At 37.9% G+C, this 23,197-nt stretch overlaps 1 non-coding gene across 1 annotated transcript; it reads right to left on the reverse strand.

The window, feature by feature from the left end:
* Positions 1-11,127: 11,127 nt before the first annotated feature.
* LOC142452097 (U7 small nuclear RNA) lies at positions 11,128-11,188 on the reverse strand. Its single transcript, XR_012785153.1, has one exon. It is a non-coding gene; the product is annotated as a U7 small nuclear RNA (small nuclear RNA).
* Between the last annotated feature and the right edge of the window lie 12,009 nt (positions 11,189-23,197).

A 23,197-nucleotide genomic window follows, 5' to 3' on the forward strand; every position in this document is an offset into this window, starting at 1 on the left:
ATCAAATAATGTACTGTAATTGGGAAAATCTACTGGATGACAATTCTTTAAAGTATTGAAGAGCAAGGATGTCACTTTAAGGACTGAGCATGCCTAATCTATACCATGGTATTTTCAACTGCTATATATATGACTATTGCACAATGATAAGAAGCCTGTGAAATAAGTGATGCGTTTGCATTATGATGCTGGATTTGAATATTGAAAATTCTGTGGTTTGCTGGAACCAGCAAATCTGTCTTGGAAATAATACAACTAGAATGCTCCTTAGCAGTGAGGCTGGGGAGAAGGCTCTCTCGTATTTTTGACCTGCTCTGAAGAGAGACCAGCCCCTGGAAAAGGACATACGACTTGGTAAAATGGAGCATCAGCAAAAAATAAAGTAAAAAGAAAAAGAACAGGTGGTTCATAAAGGAGATGCACTGACACAGTGGCTACACCAATCGGTTCCAACACAATGACTGTGAGGATGGCCCAGGCCTGGGGAGTGCTCCGTTCTGCCGTGCACAGTCACTGTGACTACGAGGGAGTCGATTCCGACATCACACACTCCATTTTACTAGACTAATGGATGCTTGCAGCTGTTTCTTCTCATTTGGAGGCATGTTGCATCAGCAAGTTCAAGTCCCCAAAGGTCACCTCCATCCATATCATCAATGTTGACCCTACTTTTTGGAGGTCATTCTTCCTCAGTTACATTTCGAGTGACTTCCGGCCTGACAGCGTCATCTTCAGGCATTACATCTGACGGTTTTGCTGTAATTCATATTTTTTGTGTGGCTACTTCCTCCAAAGTGAACAGAAAGTCTCTAAACTCTGCTGAAACCTGCTGTCTTGTGCAGCATGACAGTAGCACACCAGCCACCATAATGGAAAATGACATAATTATATTTCTAACTCACAGAGACCGTCTGCAGGACAAAGTAAAACTGTGCTTCAGTGTTTCCGAGGCAATGAATAGCTGCAGGAGCACATAGATAGCCCCATCTTTCTTTCACAGAGTATCCGGTGCGTTTGAATCGTCGATCTTTGGGTTGGAAGGGCAATGTTAAACCCATTGCACCACCAGGGCTTCCTCAGTTTATGAAATTCTATCACACTGCCATGGGAATAAGAGGCATGTGAAGTAGAGGAATCAAAATTCCCAAGCCTTTCGCTGAGTGAGACTCTCCAGTAATCTGGTGACCTTCCAGGTTCCCTTCATTCCATTCGGCAGGACTAAATCCCCTTTCTCTTGATGAAGGCTTGGCAGGCACCATGCCTTCTTTAGTCACTTTCCATAATGTTATAGTTCCCTTAAATCACCCCAAATCGTCTCTCTCTCTCATCTAAAGTTCTCGTTCATGGGAACGAATCACAATTCTGAACTTGATTCTGGTGGGGCATTTGCAACCCCCTGCTTTCAGCATGCTTCAGGTCCCAAGATGGCAATGTTACCGCGGAAGCGGGGTAAATTGCCTGTTCTCCTTGAGGTCCTCTTCTTCATCCGACACGGGGAACCTGGATGTGCAGGGAGAGAATTTTAGTGCTGCTTTGTAAAGTGTTTTATATTGACTCACCTTCCTACATTTTCATGACTAGATCCAAAGACCCGCGGGCCTTCCCTTCAAGGGAAGCACAGAAACAAAAGAGAAACTCTTAAATCTTATTATGGAAAAATGAGATTTAAGAGTTACTCTTTTGTTTGTTCCTTCTCCAATACTCTGAATATTCTGGGAGTAACTTTAGCTTTTTCCACTAAGACTTTGAGCTTCTATGAAATTCTCTTTAATAACAACTGAGGCAGACCACACTTTTTCTCACATATCCATCCAAAGAAAACATTCACAAACATTTATTAGAAAATTATCTTCAAACTCAATTTTCCCCAAATAGCCATTGTTCTTTTGTTTCATGGAAAATGTAGCTAGCTCACCTAGTCTCCCAGAAGAGAATCAATCACAAGTCCTAATGTCAATGCAGGTGATATAAATATCTCAATGAACTCACTGACCCTACAATTGAGTACAGTTAAGTGAGCTTCTCTAATCCTCCTAACAGTATCAAATGTTGATATTTTAATGTCATTGATGTTGGTACAGTAGAACCCCGGTACTCAGCTGCATCAGTACTCGACATAATCGGATTGCAATGTGAAATGTCGAGAAAATTTGGCTCACAGCTTGGACAAAGTACTGGAATCTGACCTGATATAGTTAAAACTTATTGCATCAACAAGGCCGATAAACACATGTGGGGTTAATTAAGGGCAGAGGGATATATGGCTCGGTGAGCCTCACCTTTTGAGTTCTCGAGTCCCTTGCTCTTTGATGGTCGGACCAGGGTGCAGCTGCCTTAGCAGTTCCTTGCTTCAGCTGGCAAGGCTCACTTCCTGCAAGACGTACCTGAGGAGAGGTTGCATGGACCTACCCCAGTGCAGCCTTGGGTGCTGGCACAGCCGTGTGGAGATCCCTGCCAGCGTCGACATGCTTACACATTCACTGACTAGGCTCTCCTCCTGAAGTTGGTGTTACTGTGTGTGTTTTGTGAGATGGAGGAGGACTTTGTGGATTGGCATCAGACATATGGGTTAATTTTGATTTTGTGGGCTTGAACATCACTGGGTTGGGATGTTTTCTTGATGTGCACTTACCTTTTATATAACACTATCTCTTTTACATAAGCTTCTGTGGATTTATTTCTCTAAATTACCCACACTAATACACTACCGGTCACACGTGATTTTTGTAAACAAGAGCAGCTCATGTTTTGGTCACTTGGTGTTAGTTGGTGTTGTTAGTACACATTGTTTAAACATTTTGTGACTGTGTTCCAAGTATTTTGCTATAATTTTCTTAGGTTTTGTGGCTTTTTGTAATGTGTTTAGATAAAAACAATGGTTCCTAAGAAAGAGTTTTTTTGAAAAGAATCATCATGATAAAGAACTGATTAACCATGTTATCAATATTGTTGATGATAATTTAGTAAATCTTTTTAGAAAACTGTTAAGGAAATGCCAACAGCAGACCACATTAGACAGATTTTTTTTTTAAAAGAGAAAGCCAGCCAGGTCCTAGTGAAAAAAATGCAAAGAAGAGAAAATACTCCTGAAAAGCAGCTACCAGTAGATTTGATGGAAGGGAATTCCCTTTCCAAACAGTGACTCTTTCTCCATCCCTTCTCTCCACATCCCTGTCCTCAGATCCAGATCATCAGTCTCAAGGTATGGGCCATGCTGCAGTTGTTAAAAACGTTTTTAATGTTGTGCTTCTTATTAAAATTACATTACTTAAGCCTGAATTTATTTCATTTGAAATGTCTGTGTAATGTTTTGTATAAAAAGGCAAGGTTACAGTGAAAACTTGGTGGTCGAGAACGGGTCGATCCATTTTCAATTATTTCATATGGGAAAAATTGATTCGGAACTTGACTGCATCACATCTGGAAGCTCCTTCTATAATGGATTAGCGTTGAGGTCCGGGGTGCTACTGTATGAGGGCTAAGAGACATGCTGGAGATTTTCCATGATGTGTGTAGCACCTCCTGAGAAATGTGATTCTAGGCACCTTCATTAGAATGCGGCACACTTAATTTTAGCACCCTACTCACTAATCTATCCTCCTCAGTTTCCAGATTGCTACATATCAATTCTTATGTTATTTTTATATCTTTACTTACCGCTTAAAGAATTTCATATACTCTCTGAGCCATATGATGATAAACCCTAACACTCTAAGTTTACTCTGGAGTATCAAGTCTGATCCCCGTACTTGCAAATGCACACATGCAAAGTTGTTGCTTCCGCTTAAAAGCAGCAAAACTAACCTCAAATTTCTGATTTCACCAACCCTTTATCAAGTCTTTATCTTTATCAGGTCTTTACTCTCTTGATAAAAGGAAATTATGTTATTCTGCTTTCTTGGCATATTTTTTCTCCAGTTTTCATTAGTATAAAATATACTCTTGTCTCTGTCTTATATATCATTATAGATTTGGGGTACATTTCATTATCTCCAATACTCTACAAGAGTTTTAGACCACCATAAGCTTGTAACAAGAAAATGGTAGCAGACTTGCTTTTATTATTCCTCTTTTCTACTTTACTATGTATATGAAATATCATATATTTATTTTCTTTGTCTTCTCTCACTTGGATGTAAACTTTATGGCTGCAGGGACTTTATTTTATTCATCACAAAAATCACATTGATCAGGAGTCTGGTGCAATCTATTTAAATTCATATATAATCTGATTCTAATTCAATCTTTTCATGCTTTATGTAGAATAAAAAACAATATATTTTAGAAAGAATGAATTTGTAGATAATTTTCTAACAAGAGTGTGGGAATGTTGCAAATGACCCCCAATTAATGCAAGGTAAACCTTACAGGATATGCCTCACTTCTGGAAGTGACACACGATGGGACAATACTGCTAAGTATAAAGTAAGATTTACATTTATAAATGACACTAATGTATATGAAACTTAATGATGATTGCATTGTACTCTATTTAAGCAGTATTTTTGAATACATTTGTTTTAAGCAGTTTTTCTTCAATATTTAAGCAGTTTGCACAATATTTCTCTATTTTATAGGATAGACATCCTCTCAGAAATAGCCTGCTCTGTCTGTGCAATCACGTGTGTGGTATTACCATGTCAAGATGACATTCCTGCTACTAAATCTCACTAATCTCTCCCGGCAGGTTTGCTTGTAGAGTCTATAAAGGTCTTAGAAAATCTACTGGGCGTGATTTTTGATGTGTCTATTTCTTTACAAATACCAACGACGGTGAGGGGAGATGGAGAATGAAGCCGGGGCAGTTAGGAAAAGCATGCTATCGTTGTGCTCACATTTCATTTTCAGACAAATAGTGTGAGAAATTCAGCGTCAAGTATGGGTTCATTTATGAAGAAACCACTAACAATGCAAATGCAAACACTAAGCCAAGCAGTTCAACAACCTGCTCCTTGATGTTTCTACCTGTACTTCCTGTAATGCTGTTTGCCTTCTAACACCACTTACTGTGATGACGGAGAGCTCTGCCGCATCACGGGATTCCCAGTAATGGCATCGCCTTCCTTTCTGCAGCACCATCTAAAAGCCTGGGTGGTGGTTGTATTACATGTTTTGATGTTACTTGAATTTGCTTAGTTTTTTTTTCACAGAAGATATTACTTTTAAATAATATCATTATACAATTTCAAAAAAGGATATGGACAATTTATACTTGGTAATTGTCTTCAAAAATATTTTATTGCCCTAATGTTTTCTTTTTTTTAAATCTTTGGTGCTTTGATTGAATTGTGTCTACCCAAAATGGGTCAGCCTGGCGGGGGTGTGATTGTCAGTGGTTTGGCCATTTTGTAATGATAGAATAGTCACCCAGAAGTATTCTGATGTGATCAACCAATCAGTTATTAAGGATTTTAAAACCATTGCTCTGATCATAGACTTGTCTATTATAAGGTTCCCTGGGTGTGTGTTAGTCCAAGTTGGCTAGAGAAAAAAATTCTAGAGACCTTCGTATGTGTGTGAGAGAACTTTATATCAAAGAAAAATTGTACATTAAGAAAACATCCCCTCCTAGTCCAGATCAAGTCTGTCAGTCTGATATTAGCACATATGTCCAATATGAGTCTCTTCATTCTTCAGATAAACACAGCCATGAAATGATGCAAAATGCAGGAAGATCACAGACCAGTGGGTGGAAAGTCTTATGAATTCAGTGGCAGTGGAAACATCTCAGCACTGGCACGGGTCACTACATGGCTCCTCCAGCTCCAGGGCTCTGGCTACATCAGCCTAGCTGCATGTGTCTTGTAAACAGGGAGTGGAAGCAGAGAGAGTCTGTGTGTACCTGGCCTCCAGCGAGCTAAAGTTTCCCAAACCCCCAAAATGAAGTTCTACTTAGTCCTATAGAGTCACTTAGAGTCAGAATAAACTCAGTAGCAATAGGTTCAATTTTTTTTAATTGGGCAAGAAGATATTTCTGCTTGCTAAAGCCATGCACTTGTGGCATTTCAATAATATCTGCAGGAGATAAACAGGGCACATGCTTGTTTTTCTCCAATTTTATTCCTCATAGTAGGTGTGAATCATAATACAAATATAAATTTAAGAACTGGGTAAAAATAATTCATTTTGCTTTATATCATTCTTAATATTTGTGCCTACACAGCAAATACTTACTGAATTAGTACTAGTATGTACAAAGGCACCGGAGTGGTGCAGTGGGTTTTGTTGAATTGCTAACTGCAAAGTTAGCCATTCATACCACCGGCTGCTTTCCATGTGAAAAACAAAGTCGTAAGCTTATATAAAGATTTCCCACTCAGAAATCTGCAGGGGAAGTTTTACTCTATTCTATTGGATTAGTGTGATTCAGAATTAACTCTATGACAATGATTTTTTTTTTGGTATGGAGTTTAATACATGCAAGATTCCACATTATTTATTAGTAGCAGGAAAGTCAATTATGACTCATGTCAACACTAATAGAAAATACACATTACCTCTAGCAGAAGCTTGAAAATACAATCTGCATCCAATATGAGGGTATATTTGAGTGAGTAAATTTTGGCGTAAAATATAACTAAATCCACTCGTGCAATGGGAGAAAGATTGGGCATTCTTCTCTTGTATGGAGTTGCAGTCTCAGTAGCTCCCAGGGGCTCTTCTACCTTGACCTAGAGGGTTTCTGTGAGTCGGTATCTAGTCAATGGCCTTGAGTTTGGTTTTCCGGTTGGTTTCGGGAAAATGGTGGCTGAGGGATCTGAGGATGAAGCAGGAAAGGGTTGTTGTGAAGGCTTCTGTACTGCTTTGCATCTTACAGAAATGGACTCCAGTGCTGAGTTTCTGATACACTTCTGGATTTATTTGGCAGGTTGATTACTAAGTTATTTCCTTTTTATAAGAAGTATAATGGGATGGGGGAGTCACCACAATTTCTTAGCCAAAGAGTGTAAGTTGGGACTGTGGAGTTATTTGTTGACATACTATCAGTCTCTAGAATTGACCGATAATTTAGCATCCTTTTGCTTGAGAATAATGCATTCTAATTATTCTATATTTCTGACAAATATAAATAAGGACAAAATGTTAAGAACTTGGCACAATATCATACTTTTTCTCTATGACAGGAGTCTTAACTACCGTCAGGGATAGGGATTATCAAGTTACACTTTGAGAGTTTCTGATGCTCCACCATTATATCAAAGCCTATAAAGAAATCAGGCTGAAATGAAATGTGCTTCATTAGAACAAGTGTCGTGGGCAGGAAAGACTTTTGAATCTTTTAAAAACACTGTAATTCTTGAAGGGCTGCCAAAGATAACTTGAAAGCCCATAAGAATGAGAAAGACTCCCACTGGTCATTGAATGCTGTCAGTAATGTTGACGTTGAGAAAACAGCATAAACAATGGAAACACCTAACAGACTTGATTTGGGGCTCAATCATTTGGATGAATAGCAGAACATAATATGTTTATAGCAAGGAAGTAATTACAAGATAACAAGTAAGATGATCAAAACATGTTTTCTGAGATTTAGAAAATAAGAAAATCTTAGAGATATCAGTAATGAAATGAGCAATTAAACTGATGCCATAAATTAACCAAAGCTCATTTCAGACTAAGGCAATTATTATATAATGTCTTGGATTAAAATCAGCTCCTCATAAATATGTGCACCATTTTAAGCATCATACCCAAGAAGGCTCAGGAGATGAAACCTTTGACTTATTACTGTTCTTCTCCTAATATATGTATTTATGGTGCTCACAGCAGTTTCTAGTTTTTCAGAAAATCATCATTTGTGTTTATCAACATTAAGGCAGTGTGAACTATTTCACGACATTTTTAAAACTAAAGAAAGAAAAAAGAGTCCTTTTCTCCTTAGTTCTCCAGCCGAAACACATTTTTCATTTATGTGCTTCGGAAGGCAATAGGAATTGAAGCACAATAAATTGCAAACCTACCTCTAAATATAATGATAATACACTATCATTTAAATAGAAATAGAATTTTCTGTGGCTCTGGAGAATTTTATGGTTTAGTTATTACCTTTTGGTTTTGGATTCTGAACTAGTCCCCACACCAAATGTATGGGTACTTGTGTAAATGTGCGTGAATGGTTCTAATATAGAAAAGTTTACTTTTAAAGAACATTTTATTTTGCTTATTTTTTATCATTTACATTTATAATAAAATAGTTTTATTAAGCAGAACAATGGATCAATCAAATGATTGCACATGATTTTATATTTAATATAAAAGTTAATATACTCTGGGATAGCATTGCTTCTGCTACTTTATTATTAATTTCAATAACATTTGTCATATGTTAGATTAATTCTATTGTTTACTTATACATTTTAAGAGTGTTTTTATCATTTATAAGCATATCATATTGCCATTAATCACTTAATTTACTTCTTATTAATGATTTTCAATTTCTTTGGACTATAAGCTACTATTCTTAAAAAGCAGTTATGAATATATTTAGAAGAATTTTCCTAGCCTATGCATTTTCTTGTGGTGATTAATTATTATTTGTCTCATTTTAATTTCCAAGGATATATCAAAGTGTTAGATAATTTATTTACATTTTATAATTCAGAAACTTACAAAGGAACAAAATAAATTGGAGAATGTATCAAATAGAATATTCCTAACCTTCCCCCCCCCCATTAATTAAGGGGCATAATCAAACAAAATGACCTTAAGTCATTTTCAGTATGTGAAACTTTAGAATTTTATATGCCTTCGTTACTCAACTTTAAAATTCATCTAGAATATTTTAGCTTAATATCCAGAAAATTTAAGATACATTTGAAAATAAGTATAGTTATTAGTTTGGTTATTACTTATTCGAAATCAAGCAAGAAGATAAATAAATCTGTTCGATGACAAAAATGCACAGAACATTTACTGAATACAATCTTATTGTCTATATCAAACTTCTGGATTCATGAAAATAAGGGTCTTACCATTTTATTTACTATATATCTCTTAGGACCTGCTTAGATACCAGCACCCATGAGGCTTTCAAAAATATTTCTTAAATGAATAATGAATTCATTTTGTTTCTTTAGAATTGAAATGCAATTATCCTCCTGGTATGTAAAATATTTAAATAAATAAAAAGGAAATTACTTAAAGTATAAGATAAAACACCAGTTACTGACTCAATAATCTCAGTAACATAGATGTGTGGCCACTATATCAAAGGACACATTGCATTAGTAAATTTGCTGCACAAATTTTTTTCATGGTGTTAAAAAAAAACAAGGACGTTACTTTGAGGACTATGGTAAGCTATGGTATTTTCAATCATCTCATGCTTGTAAAAGGTGAAGACTGAGTAAGGCAAAGCAATGAAGAATAAACACATTTGAATTATGATTTTGGTGGAAAATATTAAAAGTACCATGGACTGCAAAAAAGAACGAACACATCTGTCTTGGAGGAAATACAGCCAGAATGGTCCTTTGAGCCCAGGATGACGATAATATTTCACATAAGGTACTTTGGACATGTTCTCAGGAGAGACCAGTCCCTGGAAAAAGACATCCTGCTTGATAAAATAGAAGGGCAGCTAAAAAGAGGAATGTTCCCAATAAAATGGAACCTCACAGGTGCCGCAACAATAGGCTCAGATGTGAGAACAGCTGTGAAGGTGATGCAGGCTGGGGTGGTGTTTCTTTCTCTTATCACAGGTCGCTGTGCTGACTTGACAGTCCCCAAACAATTGATACGGTCCCACACCATCCAAAACTCGATGGCAGAAAATGACACAGGCTTACTATCTTACAAATCTATGGACCTCAAATCTTAAAGGGATCACATGGGCCTAGTATTATGGTTTCAATAAGTCTGTCTGTCCCGAGTTACTAGGGGGCAAGCTCATCTAAGGCTGCCTGTGGTCCTTGAATGCTGACCCTTTCCTAGGCCTCGCATCACTCAGATCTCTACTTCAGTTGCCAGATCTCACTCACTCCAATTCTAATCATCCAATTTTCCTCTTGAAAAAAACAAGCAAACATGGCAACCTATGTATCTTGGAGCATAACTGTGCTCTGGTGAGTTTCCAGTGACTGCTTTTTCTGATACAGTTTTTTTGTCAGACGTATGTTCCGATGTACTTCTGGGTAGACTTAAGCCCACGACATTACAGTTAGCAGCCAAGTACGTTACCTATCTGTGTCACCCCTGCTCTGGTTAACTACACTGGGATTATCTGGACAATCCAGGGGGAGTTTCCCATTTTGAGCACAATCCCTGGCACACAAAATAGCATTTCTTCTGGTTCTAGGGAATCGGATGTGGACATTTTGGGGAACGATTATTCTCTATATCATAGCCACTCAAATATTAATGCTCAAATAAAGCAACCAGCTTCTAGTGTTAGGTTTCACAAAACTATTGTTTGATTAGTCATGCCATTTTATTATTTTTTATAATTTTATTTTTTAATTAAAAATCATTTTATTGGGAGCCCATATAAATCTTATCACAATCATTCTTTTTTTGACTATATTTGATTCAATCTCTGATGATTGGACAGTAGTCTATGCAGACTTTTTTACTCTCCATTCATTTTATTCTTGGTTTTTAATAATTTGGAAGGAACTCTGCTTGTAATACAAACAGAGAGTACTTCACTGCAAACCAAAACGTTTGTAGGTGGAACCTATCTATTCTCTTTACAGGGGAAAAGACTTGGCAATCTATTTCTCTAAAGATTTCAGCCAAGACAACCCCACAGGTAAGTTCTACTCTCTCGCACCAAGTTGTTAGGAATCAGAATCACCTTGGTAGCACCTAACCACAGCAGCATTATATTTGGTATTTTATGAGAGACACTGAATTCATACATGCATGGAGGTCAAAATATAAATATAAAAATCATGAGACTATTCGGTGTTGTAACTCAGAGAAGTTCCACAGGAGTTAGAAGAGTCCTAGTTGCCCGTGTTTTCACCAGTGTTTTTAGGTCCCCTGGCTCATCATTTATTTCTATATAACTTCTCAAAGCATAAATCTGACTACATCATAGGCTATGCCTCACCGTGTATCCCCTCGCCCCAGTGATTACCCCCCATTCCAACAATCAGCTTATCTTTCACTTTTCTTTTTCTTTTTAGGGGTTTTCCGGGTAAACCAGAAAACCTGCTAGACAAATTCTAAAAGAGCTGTAACACTATCTTTCACTTTTCACACCTTGCTTATTGGCCGGCTCGTGCCTCTCTGAAGTCTTCCAGTCACAACCGAGTCCCTTGCTTCTCAATAGTCCCCCCAAACATTATTTTGTCCTCTATTGAAAAAAAATCTGGAAATAATAGCATACACTGTTTTGCAGTGCATTTCCTAAAGAATTATATCTACAATATGATGTTTAATGCTCTCTTGGAGGCAATGCAGGAGATTGCTTACAATGATTTGCAGGACACCCAGTGCTATACCAGATATTGGATGTAGAACTCTGTCCTTAAAACTCTGGGTCATTTGTAATTTGGAGAGGGTCTTCACACTCAGTGGTCTTATCATTATCAAACTAGATGATCTTTTTCTGTTTATTGTGTAATTGCTACATGTAAGCTGGGGAATAGAGGAAGGTGAAATAAAGCCAAGGCCCATATTATCAATAAAATTATAAGTGATGGGATTGCGGATAAAATAGGGGGAAATACAGGTCTAAAACCCCAAGTAATTGAAATATATGCTACTTCCATACAATGATTTCATGCAAAAAATATTTGTTTTAAGAGTATTTTAAATGTTTTAAAGCAGTGGTTCTTAACCTTCCTAATGCTGCTCCCCTTTCATACAGTTCCTCATGTTGTGGTGACACCCCAACCATCAAATTAATTCGTTGTTACATCATAACTGTAATTTTCCAACTGTTATGCATTAGGGGACACCTGTGAAAGGTTTGTTTGACCCCCAAAGGAGTTGTGACCCACAGGTTGAGAACCCCTGCTTTAAAGACTACTTTAGAGTTATTCATTTATTCAATTAATATCTATATAGCATCTGCTGTTCACGTTCACTGTGTTCAGTGAGCATATAGCACTCCCAGAGGTGTCATATACTAATGGAACTCATGCTCTGAGGGGGCAAGTTTGTAAACTGATAAACTAATGCAGAGTAAGGTGGAGACAGATGAGAGGAAGCAAGCCAGTAGAAGGTATACTCAATTTACTTATGAAAGCACACGAAAGATTTCATCGAGGAAGTTATTGACAGGGCACTGAATTTAAAAATAACAAAAATGAAAACTAAAAAAAGAAAGTTATGAACCAGTGGGGCTGATTCTGTCTCATAGTTCCTTACAGGACAGAAAAGAACTGCCTACATTGGTTTCCAAAAGCTTTAATCTTTACAGAATTGGACTGTCATCCTTTTGAGTAATTGGTGGGTTTTAAGGGCTTTTTGGTCAGCAGTGAAGTACGTAAAGATTGTACCCCTAAGGCTCCTAAAGACTCCCTAGATGGTGACTCAGAACACACCGAGATCCTCCAAACAGAGACTAGCATGGGTCAAGGGGCAGACGCAAAAGCCTGGCATATGAACAGGCCAGCTTCAGTAGTCAGGGCAAAATTCATTCAAACAGTGGAGTGACGGTGAACTGGTAAACACAAGAGTAATAACCACCAGCCCACTTTAGTTCTCCATCCAAATTAATGTTATTTATCATTAATATTTTCAGGATTAACGTGTTAGCCTTAAATCAACATTTCAACTCAGCTTAATTATCAAATAAATTAACGAGATAAATGTTTAGTATAATTAACTGCTTATTCCTTCACCTTTCACAGTGAAATCAAACCCACAACTCAACAACTAATTAAATTTGAATATTCTTTTCAGGGAAGACACAACCACATTTATCTTCTTCCTTTAAATTAATAAAACTTTCCATTCAACAGTGAATGTTTCATCATCAAACCCTCAAATCCCCACTGGGAAGCTGCATCTTAGTATTTGCATTTTTATGATGGTGTCTAAGTATAGTCAGTGCTGGTGTTTTCTGTGATAATAGTAAAAACAATATATTTTTTGTGTGTATTAGAAGTTGCTGCTTCTGGCCAGGATGCTAAGGGGAAAAATTCTATTAAAGTAAATCAGATTAATAAACAGGTGTCTCACCACACCATTGACATTCACTTGAAGAGTATGATATCATTTATGCTCTATGATACAAATGTTGTTATTTCTATAGATCATCTCCACATCCTCAGTGTCTGCAATTACAAAAATAGGTCTCAGCTTCACATTAATTTACTAGCAAGTGTCTGGAATATTCTGTATATTAATATGAAAATAAACAGTCACATTCAATCATGACCATAAATTTATCAATCTAGACAACTTTTTAGTACATTTTCTTTCATCTTACTTGGTCACTATTCATTATTACTTTGCATTTACTCAGCAGCTTCTCTCTAAGGAGCCTAAAGTACTATAGTTTAATTGTCCAAATGAAATGGTGTCAGGGAAGAGAGAAAGGAAGTAGAAAAATGTGTTTCTTGATTGTCTTAGGGAATTGGGAGATGCTTAATTTTAATTCTGGCTTTAAGCCCAGAGAGTGTTACTGTGTCTACACAAGTGAGGTTGTATGTGAAATTTCTAAATTTTGCTTCCCTGAGCATAAGTACATGCAGCCCATTTTGAGAAATCCCTAGCATTATTTGATCTAAAACAGTGAATCTCAAACTAGGATTTTTTTTCTCTTCTCACTGAAGTTTGGTAATGACCAGAGATGTTGGGAACGGTGCTATTGGCATGTTATGGTAGGATGAAAGGATGTCGTATAACACCCTACCAGACACACAAGGTTGCTCTCCAATACAAAGAATAATCTTTCCCCAAATGTAAAGTTTGATGAGGTTGAGAAACTCCCACCTTAGCACTTAAGCTTTAATACAGTCTATACTTCATTTCTATCACAGGCACAGGAAAATAATGTTAAGACATCTTAAGAATGACAGATGGAGAACATCATTCTGAGTATATAATAATCTCCATTGTAACAGGGATATTTCCTGATGGAGTGTAACTTGTACCCTTAATTCAGAAATCTAATCTATGGCAAAGATAATGAATATGTACTCTATTAAAATAAAAGCTAAGATATTTAGTGAAGGTGAAAACGAACTCCTGTCTGGGAAAATCCTGATCCGACAGAGAGAAAGAAACAGTGAGAGAAAAGAAGCTATTTATACAGTAGAATTAAAAGTAAACATGGACAGTCTGTTCCTGTTCTCAAGGGGTTTATCTGTCCTGAATTCCATATGTCGAGAGCTCCTATCTGTACCATGTATGTGTACATGCTTCAATCTAGCCAGAACTATACTGGGAGTAGCAATATCATCAAGGTAGGGGAAAATTAGAGAGAAAAGGGGAGTAAGGGGAAACCGATCACAATGCTAGACATATAACCACCCACACCCCCTGCCCCAAGGGGACTAATAACCAAAGTTTGGATAAAGGGAGACAGCAGACAGTGTAAGATATGAAAATAATAATAATTTGTAACTTATTAAGGGGCCATGAGGGTGGTAGCATTGGTGGGGTGTGGAGAGGAGCTGATATCAAGGGTTCAAGTAGAAAGAGTGTTTTGAAAATGATGATAGCAACCTCTGTACAAATGTGTGTGATACAATGGATGTGTGGGGTGTTATAAGAGCTGAAAGAGTCCCCAAATAAAATGCTTTATTAAAAAAAAAGAAAGAAGGAAGAAAGAGACTGTACTTGTGGCTTTGTACAGTTGGGACCTGATTTCTTGAGAAGAGAACTAATAGAGCATGAATGAAGGTCCTTGGGCCTGGTTTCCATTGCTACTTTCAGAGGAACACTACAACAGCACATTCTTTTTTCAATGGAAGTCGAAACTTCTAGAACAATGTATTTCCTTAGGGAAGTTGGTTTTGGACAGATCTGGTTACCTTGCTGTCATTAGGATCCTCACAGGACACTCTACTCTTTCCCTTGACTTAACCATTAAGATGAATGCTTCCTTTTTCTAAATTGTCACCTTGTACATGTGCCCAAAGAAAGAAATGTCTAAAGAATTTAGCAAGCTTGAAGATGGAGTTCAGATTTGGACCCAGGCCTCCAATTTACTAGAGCCAAGGACCACACCTTTGTGAGCTCATATGTTCTAAAAAGTTATTCTCGCTCATAAGATTAATCTGGACCTTAGATCCCTCTCACAAATATAAAATACTCAAAGGAATTGTTGTCAAATTCTGATCTTCTCTGAAAAGTCTAGCACGCTCCCTACCTTCTTTCTAGATTCAAGGAAAATTTCTGAGATCTAACTCATGTAAATGAAAGAAGAGCATTACTCACCAGTGAATTAGATTGGCTCCTTTTATTGTCACCAGTTTCCCAGAATAACCCAGCACCTTCTTTAACAAGTCCATGGAGAGAAATTCACTAGAGCTGAAGATTTTTCTAAAACAAAGTCTGGGCTTTGTAGACATATCTAATAACAAGTAATCATGCAACTGCAGAACTTCCTGCTCAGATTTTACTTTCTCACTGTTATCAAACTTCCTAACCACCCAGCCACATGAGCAAAACTCCCCTCCAGTCACATGGATGAGGATCCTTTATATTTTAAAGACAAAGTCATTACATAAAAGAAAGCTCAATTAGCATGGAACTTGCTTTTCTTGGCACCTTTGTTGTTGTTCTTGTTGCTGTCATTGGGGGCGCGCATTAACTTCTAAAGCACAATTTCAAGTCCCTCCAAATTCTTCTACTGAAAATGTAAAACGCTGCCAAGCCTATTCTGACTCATGATGAGCGTGACTCATGGTGATCCCTGCTGCGAATGCAGAATTGTGTTCCAAAGAGATTGTCAATGACTGATCGTTCAGAAATAGATCGCCAAGGTGGACCTAATCAGCCAACCTTATGTTCCACAACGAAATGTGTGTAATATTTAAACAAAATCTAAAATTTTGGAAAATGCAATAGGGGTATTATTAATAGGTATACTGTCAACTCTGGTGTAGACCTTGGTTGTGTTCAGCAAGCTAAAACATATGGTCACATTAACTACAGATGTCTCCAGTCATTTATCACAGGCGTCTGTGAATTCATTCCTCATCCCATGCTTGAAATCACATCTGCTGACAGCAGACTTTCTTAAACTAAGTTGGCCTGCTGCTCAAAACTGTTTCCAATTCCAGTGGATTTCGGCGCCCATACCAAAGTTATTATGATTTCTTCTACATCCTCTGAGTATCAATGACTCCTGCTATGTCCTAGACACTGTTTTTATTTTATAGGTACCCTAAGGCTAAAACCATAAGATCAGGTGGTAAAATGGAAAGAACATGTTTCTTTTTATATAATTCGTAGCAGTTAGCTAGAGTCCAATAGTGGTAACTAACTGCGACTTTTGTCTCCTCATTTCCAGAGTTTATCCTGACTGCAAACCAAACTTCCTGGATGGTGAGGTTGACAAGTAACTCAGATTTATATGTGTTTTCCCATACAAATATTTTTGTTATTACATTTTTATTGATTACATATGATTCAAACTTCTTCCTCTCTTAGAATGTGTTTCAACTGAAGAAAATCCTGATATGCATTTGCAATAAATGCATAACATCAATTAAGGAACATATTCAGAGTCTCACAAAATTGAGGATCAATCCAGACATATTTTTTCTTTTCTACATTAAGGTTCCCCATGCTACAAAGCAAATATTTTTTTGGAAAATTACATCAGTTTACAATTGAAATTGAAAATACAGAAAATATATTCAATTTCTAAGCATCCATAACTTAATAGTCTAATTGCAAATGTGGTTGCTCCAATTTTTTTCATTGTGTGTTTATTTAGATTCTATATAGATATATGCTTCTCCGCTTATCTTCTCATTTCTATATTTCTTTTAAGGGAAGAAAAAATTTAAATTATGTTTGTTGTTGTTTGAGTATCTGTATTATGGATCTACTGATCCATTTGTTTTTAGCCACAAGTCCAGATAAAGGATATCATTTATTTTTCTTCATCACCAAGCACAACACCACAACCAAGGGAATATCAATCCTTTTGTTTGTTTAAGAAAAGGCTGTCTTCTTTAATGTGAATGACTCTGTCTCAATATTTTTCATCCTCTTTTTGCCATGGTTTTTAAATACAGAACTAATTTATTAACTAGAGCATGACATGTATTTTGCATAAGTACATTATTTATCCAATATATTTCTCTAAATTGGGATGTTCAACCAACCTATGTACACTTTGCAATGATAAGGAATTTTAAATTATTTTAGACAATTAACATTTTGGCCATACTATCGGTCTAATAGACTCAATATTATATGACTGACTGCTTAAATTTCTAATTACATACTCTTTGGGGCATATAGATAGATCCATGCTTAAAATCTAATTTATTCATCTAATTATTTCTTTTTAAAAGGGAAACTATTGGGAAGCTCCGTAACATATGCATTAGGTCTCCATTATCATTCTCCAGGTACTGGTTTCTCACTGATGAGTGAATTAAACAAAAGCATTTGACTTGTTACTATATGACTATAGAATAATGCCAATTCATTTTTTACGAGGACAAAGAAGGAGTAGACTGTTATAACATTCTTTTAAGAGTCTAGTATCATTTTTTAATGCAGGGTGAGATAGAATAACACAGAAGGATGGAATAGAAACAAGCATGGAAAAGAGTCTCTCTTAGTGTGATGTCTATAGCCACTGATGAGGCCGTTTTGCTAATGAGCTCCTTAGAGGTGACATGGTTGAAGCAAACTAATCTCCTGCTCTTCGGCTAGAATTTTATTAAACCTTTTCTGACAAGATGTGAGAAATGTTTCTCTGTTTGCAGTGGCACAGACTTCCACGTCCTCGTTCCTGTGCATCAGGACGACTCATAGAAGAGGGAGATGGACCAGCAATCATAATCAAGAGCAGCAAAAAGAACAAAACTTGCTGCTGTCGAGTCAGTTCTGATGCACAGCAACCCTACAGGAGAGAATAGAGCTGCCGCACACTATTTCCAAGGCTAGATGTGTATAGATGCATAAGACATCACACACACACACACATCTTCACAGAGAGCCTGGTGGATGTGAACAGCAGGCCTTTGAGATTATGTTGTTGATGTTAGCTGCCATGGAGTTAGGGCCAACCCCTAGTGAACCTACAAACAACAGCATGAAACCCTGCACACTCTGGTGCTACCCCACAAGTGCTCCTCTACCTGCGCCATTTGACGCAGCCACTGTGTCACTCTATCTCGTCCAGGGCCTTCCTCGTTCCCAAGAAGCCTCCACTTTACTAAACTCGATGTCCTTCTCCATGGACTGGTCTCTGTGTTTTCAAAGTATGAAAATGAAGTCTTAGTTCTAAGGAGCACTCTAGTCTTCTTCCAATAGATAGGTTTGTCCTCTTAGCAGTCCATGGTACTTTCAATAGTCTTCAACACCACAATTCACATGCATCTCTTCTTCTATGGTCTTCCTTAGTCAATATTCAACTTTCACTTGAATAAGATGCAATGGAGAATACCAGGGCTTGGGTCAGGCACACCGTAGTCCTCAAAGAAACACTCTTGACCTTAAACACTCTAAAGAGATCAGGTACTGCAGATTTACTTTATACAATAAGTATTGTGATACCTTGACTGCTGCTTCCATAAGCATTGAGTGTTGAGCCAAGTAAAGCAAACATCCTCGACAACTCCAGCCTTTTCTCCATTCATAATGATGCCACCTATTGATCCTGTTGTGATGATTTGGGTCTTCTTACATTGAGTTACAATACGTCCATAATGAAGGCTCAGCCCCCCACCCCTTTTGCAGAGGGGTTGTGGGGAAGAGATGAATCACTCAGGGTTCAGCGTAGCAACAATGAAACTAACAACCTTCTTCTAGTTCTTGAACGCTTCCTGCCCCTAACTATCATGGTTCCAATTCTACCTTGCAAACCTGGTTAGAACAGAGGATGCACAGTGGTACAGATGGCATTTGGAAACACAGGGAATCTAGGATGGATGAACCCTTCAGGACCAGCGGTGAGAGTGGTGATACTGGGAGGGAAGGGGGTGTAGAAAGGGGGAACCGATCTCGGGGATCTACATATAACCTCCTCTCTGGGAGATGGGGAACAGGAAGGTAGGTGTAAGATAAGATAAAATAATAATTTATAAATTATTAAGGGTTCATGAGGGTGGGGGGAGCAGGGAGAGAGGGGGAGGGAAAAAGGAAAATGAGGAGCTGATTCCAGGAACCCAAGCAGAATGCAAACTTTGAGAATGATGAGGACAATGAATGTATAAGTGTGCTTTACACAATTGATATATGCATGGATTGTGATAAGAGTTGTATGAGTCCCCATAAAATGATTTTTTTAAAAGATCATTTTATTGGGGACTCTTAGAACTTTTGTTACAATCCACACATTGACTGCACCAGGCACGTTTGTGCATATGTTATCTTCATTCATTTCTTGTTAGAACATGATAATGGACCCTTATGCCACCAGGGCTCCTTAAAGACAATAATTTCTATTGTTATTGTTTAAAAAATATTCACAACTGTTGAGTTGATGCCAACTCCCAGAGACCCTAGGACAGAAGAGTTAGGCCCCTGTCAGTTTATGAGCAGGAGCCCTGATATCATAGTGGTTATGATTTGGGTTGCTAACTTTAAGGGCATCCTTTTGAAACTACCAGCCATTCGTAGGGAGAAAGGAAAGGCAGGGCTTTCTAATCCATTAAAGAGTTACAATCTCAAAAAACCACATGACCCTGCCCAATAAGGTCATTAAGAGTCACGGGTTCAGTGACGGCGAGTTGGCTTTGTTTGGAGCGTTTTTGAGACTCTAAACATTTTTGGGGAACTTTAAATATTTGCAAGAGTAGAAAACTTCACCTTTCTCCATCGAGCAACTAATGGTTTTGATTTCGCACCGTGCAGTTAGCACAACTCAAACTCACCACAGTACCAGGACTTCCTGCTGTTCGGCACCTTGTTGCAGTTAGGCCCCACCCAGTCAGTCCATCCATCGTGGAATGAAGAACCCTGCGCTGCCCTCGCAATCATCGCTAAGTTAGAGCTCGTCCATCTCATTGGAAGTTTCCCTTTTTTCTAACCCTCCATTTTACTATGCACGATGGCCTTTTCCTAGGATTTTCTCCTCCTAGATCCATATCCCAGTAAGGGACCCAGAATATCACCATCCTCACTTCTAACCTTCGAAGGAGAATTCTGGTTGCACTTCTTCCAGCACAGATTTGTTTGCCCTTCTGGGAGTATGTGGTATATTTAATGTTTTTTTTCTAACACTAATTTAAATACATTAATTTCCTCTCTGTTTCCTTTATTTATTGTGCATATTTTGCAGCACGCAAAGAAATTGAAAATACCATGGCTTGGGTCAGACACATCTTAGTCCTTAAAATGACACATTTTCTTTTTAATATTTTAAAGATGTATTTTGCAGCATAATTTTCCTATGCAATCACTTTCCTGATTGCTACCTTCGTAAGTTTCTATTGGAGATCCAAGTAATATGAAGTCATTGATGTCAGTCACGCGAAAGCTCATCATGAAGTTGCTTACTGGTCCAGTTGTGGTGATGGTTGTTTTCTTTATGTTGAGATGGAATTCGTGTCGAAGGTTGCATCTTTAAGTGTCCTCTTTGCTTTTGCTGTCATCTGCATATTACAGGTTGTAAATGAGTCTTTCTCTGCTCTTGATTCCACATTTTCTTTATACTGTCAGCTTCTCAGGATATTTTCTCAGCATATTTATTGAATAAGTATGGTGAAAGGAGAAACCTGTTGCACACCTTTCCTGACTTTAAATCACACCATGCCCTCTTATTTGAATGACTGCCTCTTGTTCCGTGTGCAAGTTTTTCATGAGAAAAATTGAGTGTTTTGGCATTCACATTCTTGACACTGTTATCCATAATTTGTTATGACCAGCATCATAAAATGTCTGCTCATCATCAATAAGTACATATCTCTGTGGTATTTTCTACTTTAATCCAAGATTCACCTGACATCAGCAATGATATCCCTCGTTCAAAGTCTTCCTCTGAATCCAGCTTCCATTTTTGACAATCCCCTGTGGATATAACCATCTTTAAATTCTAGTCTGAAAAAGTTTACTAGAATATTATGTTAATTGAATCTGTTAATAATTTCTACATTCTGTAGGGTCACCCTTCTTTGGAGTGAATATATTTACGGACCCCTTCTGTTCAATTGTCCCGGGGACTGTTTTCTGACTTTCCTGACACAGATGAAGGGGTAGCTCCAGCATTGTGTCAGGTTTGTGAAACATCTCCGTGTGTGTTCTACTCATTCCTGGAGTTGCTTTTCACCTACATCTTCAATACATATTGAACTTCTTCATTCAATACCAACAATTTTAGATCATCTGCTAGTTCCTGAGATTGTATGGTATTTTGGTACAGTAACTCTGCATTTATTCCATCATTTAGTGAGGCCTGAGTCACTGAATAACTTCAGGATCTTCAACTTTTGTAGGGAATTGCATGTCCCTCAGCCCTGGATCAAAAGCCATATACAACATTCATGTATTTACTCTCGGTTTTCTGTCATATAAATTGTGCCTAGTGGTATTCCTGCCTCTGTTTCCCCTACGGTCATTAGTTACTTGACCTTTGCTAGGATTGGTGCTCAATTGCTAGCAGCTGCTATGCTCATTGGACAACACACACCTGGCGGCACTTCCACCAGGTGCCCGGTATGCCTCATTAGCCCGCAGACCTGTTTGAGCACAATCATCCGCCATTTATTTGGTAGGTGCGTGACTATTGGCTACCCCAGCTATACCTTATTTCCATATGACGTAATGGTGCCCGCCCTTCGCTGGCTATTTAAGCCTCTGCTCTCAGCTCAATAAATGAGACTTGATCAGACTCCTGTCTTCATTCTCCGCGTCTCTTGACCATCTTCATTCCCAGTCCCTCTTTCAGGTACCCACGCTGTTAATGACCCACGGGACGGGTCAAACTTTGGCATTAGTGGTTGGTGCAGAGATTTGAACAATAGTCGATTAACTGGCATTTCTTGCAAGCGTATGGGCGTTGTCCAGGCACCTGCAACATTGAACTTCAAGATAGATCCTTATTGTTTTCTTCATAGTGACTGAGACAACATTACTTTTTGTTTTTGTTAATTGTTTAAGACATATTTTAAATTCAAAATGGCCCATACGAATACATTTCAACTCACTACAGACTAGGATTTAATCAAGTGCTTTGTTTTATTTTTTTTCTAAGAAAGAAATGTATATACAATAGCAATTGAACGTTGAAAAAACATCCCAGCCCAGTCCAGACCAAGTCCATAAGTCCGATTTGAGCCCATATGTCTGATACCAATCTATAAAATCTTCTTCAGGCTCACAAAACACATGCAGTGATGCTGAATATAGAAGATCACAGACCAATGGGTAGAAAGTCTTTGGATCCAGTGTCATTGGAAACAACTCAGCGCTGGCAGTGGTCTCTGTATTAGAGTGGGTCCATGTGTCTTGTCACCTGCTATGTCTCCCAGGGCGTGTCAGAGGGAGAAGTGTCTCCTACCTCCAAGGAAGAAGCCTTCATTTTTAAAAATATTTAATTTTCCTAAGTTCATACGTCATATGTTCCACAATCCAAATTAAAAAAATCTATTTGTCCTGACACTATCCTAGAAAGCCTTTCACACATATGTCCCCCTTTTCTCTCTTGCCCAGTTCTCCCTCCAGTTACTTCCCCCAACCCATGCCTCCGTGTAACTTTCAAAATCTACTTCATGTGGCCTGAAAACATTTTTGTGATTTTTTTAAACAATAGTGGTCTTATCACTATTTTTCTTTATGAGATTGGCTCACCCTGCTGAGAATAATGTATTCTGAATTTGTCCATGTCATGAGGCATTTGGTCACTTCGTCATTATTGTTTAGAAATGCATAGCAGTCTATTATATGTATGTACTATATGTTTTCCTCCACAGGCAGCATTTTCATTGCTTCCATCCTTTCTCTCTTGTGGATAGTGCTGCAGCAGAATGGGTGTGCATGGATCTCTTAGTGTTCTGTGCTGGAATTCTTTGAAGTCTGTACTGAGTATAGAAATTGCGGAGTCATATTATATTTCTTGCCCATTTTATTTTAAAGCAAGAGCAATACTTGCTTCTTTTGACTGTGGCCA

The sequence above is a fragment of the Tenrec ecaudatus genome, chromosome 6, assembly GCF_050624435.1.
Source record: "Tenrec ecaudatus isolate mTenEca1 chromosome 6, mTenEca1.hap1, whole genome shotgun sequence".
NCBI lineage: Eukaryota > Metazoa > Chordata > Mammalia > Afrosoricida > Tenrecidae > Tenrec > Tenrec ecaudatus.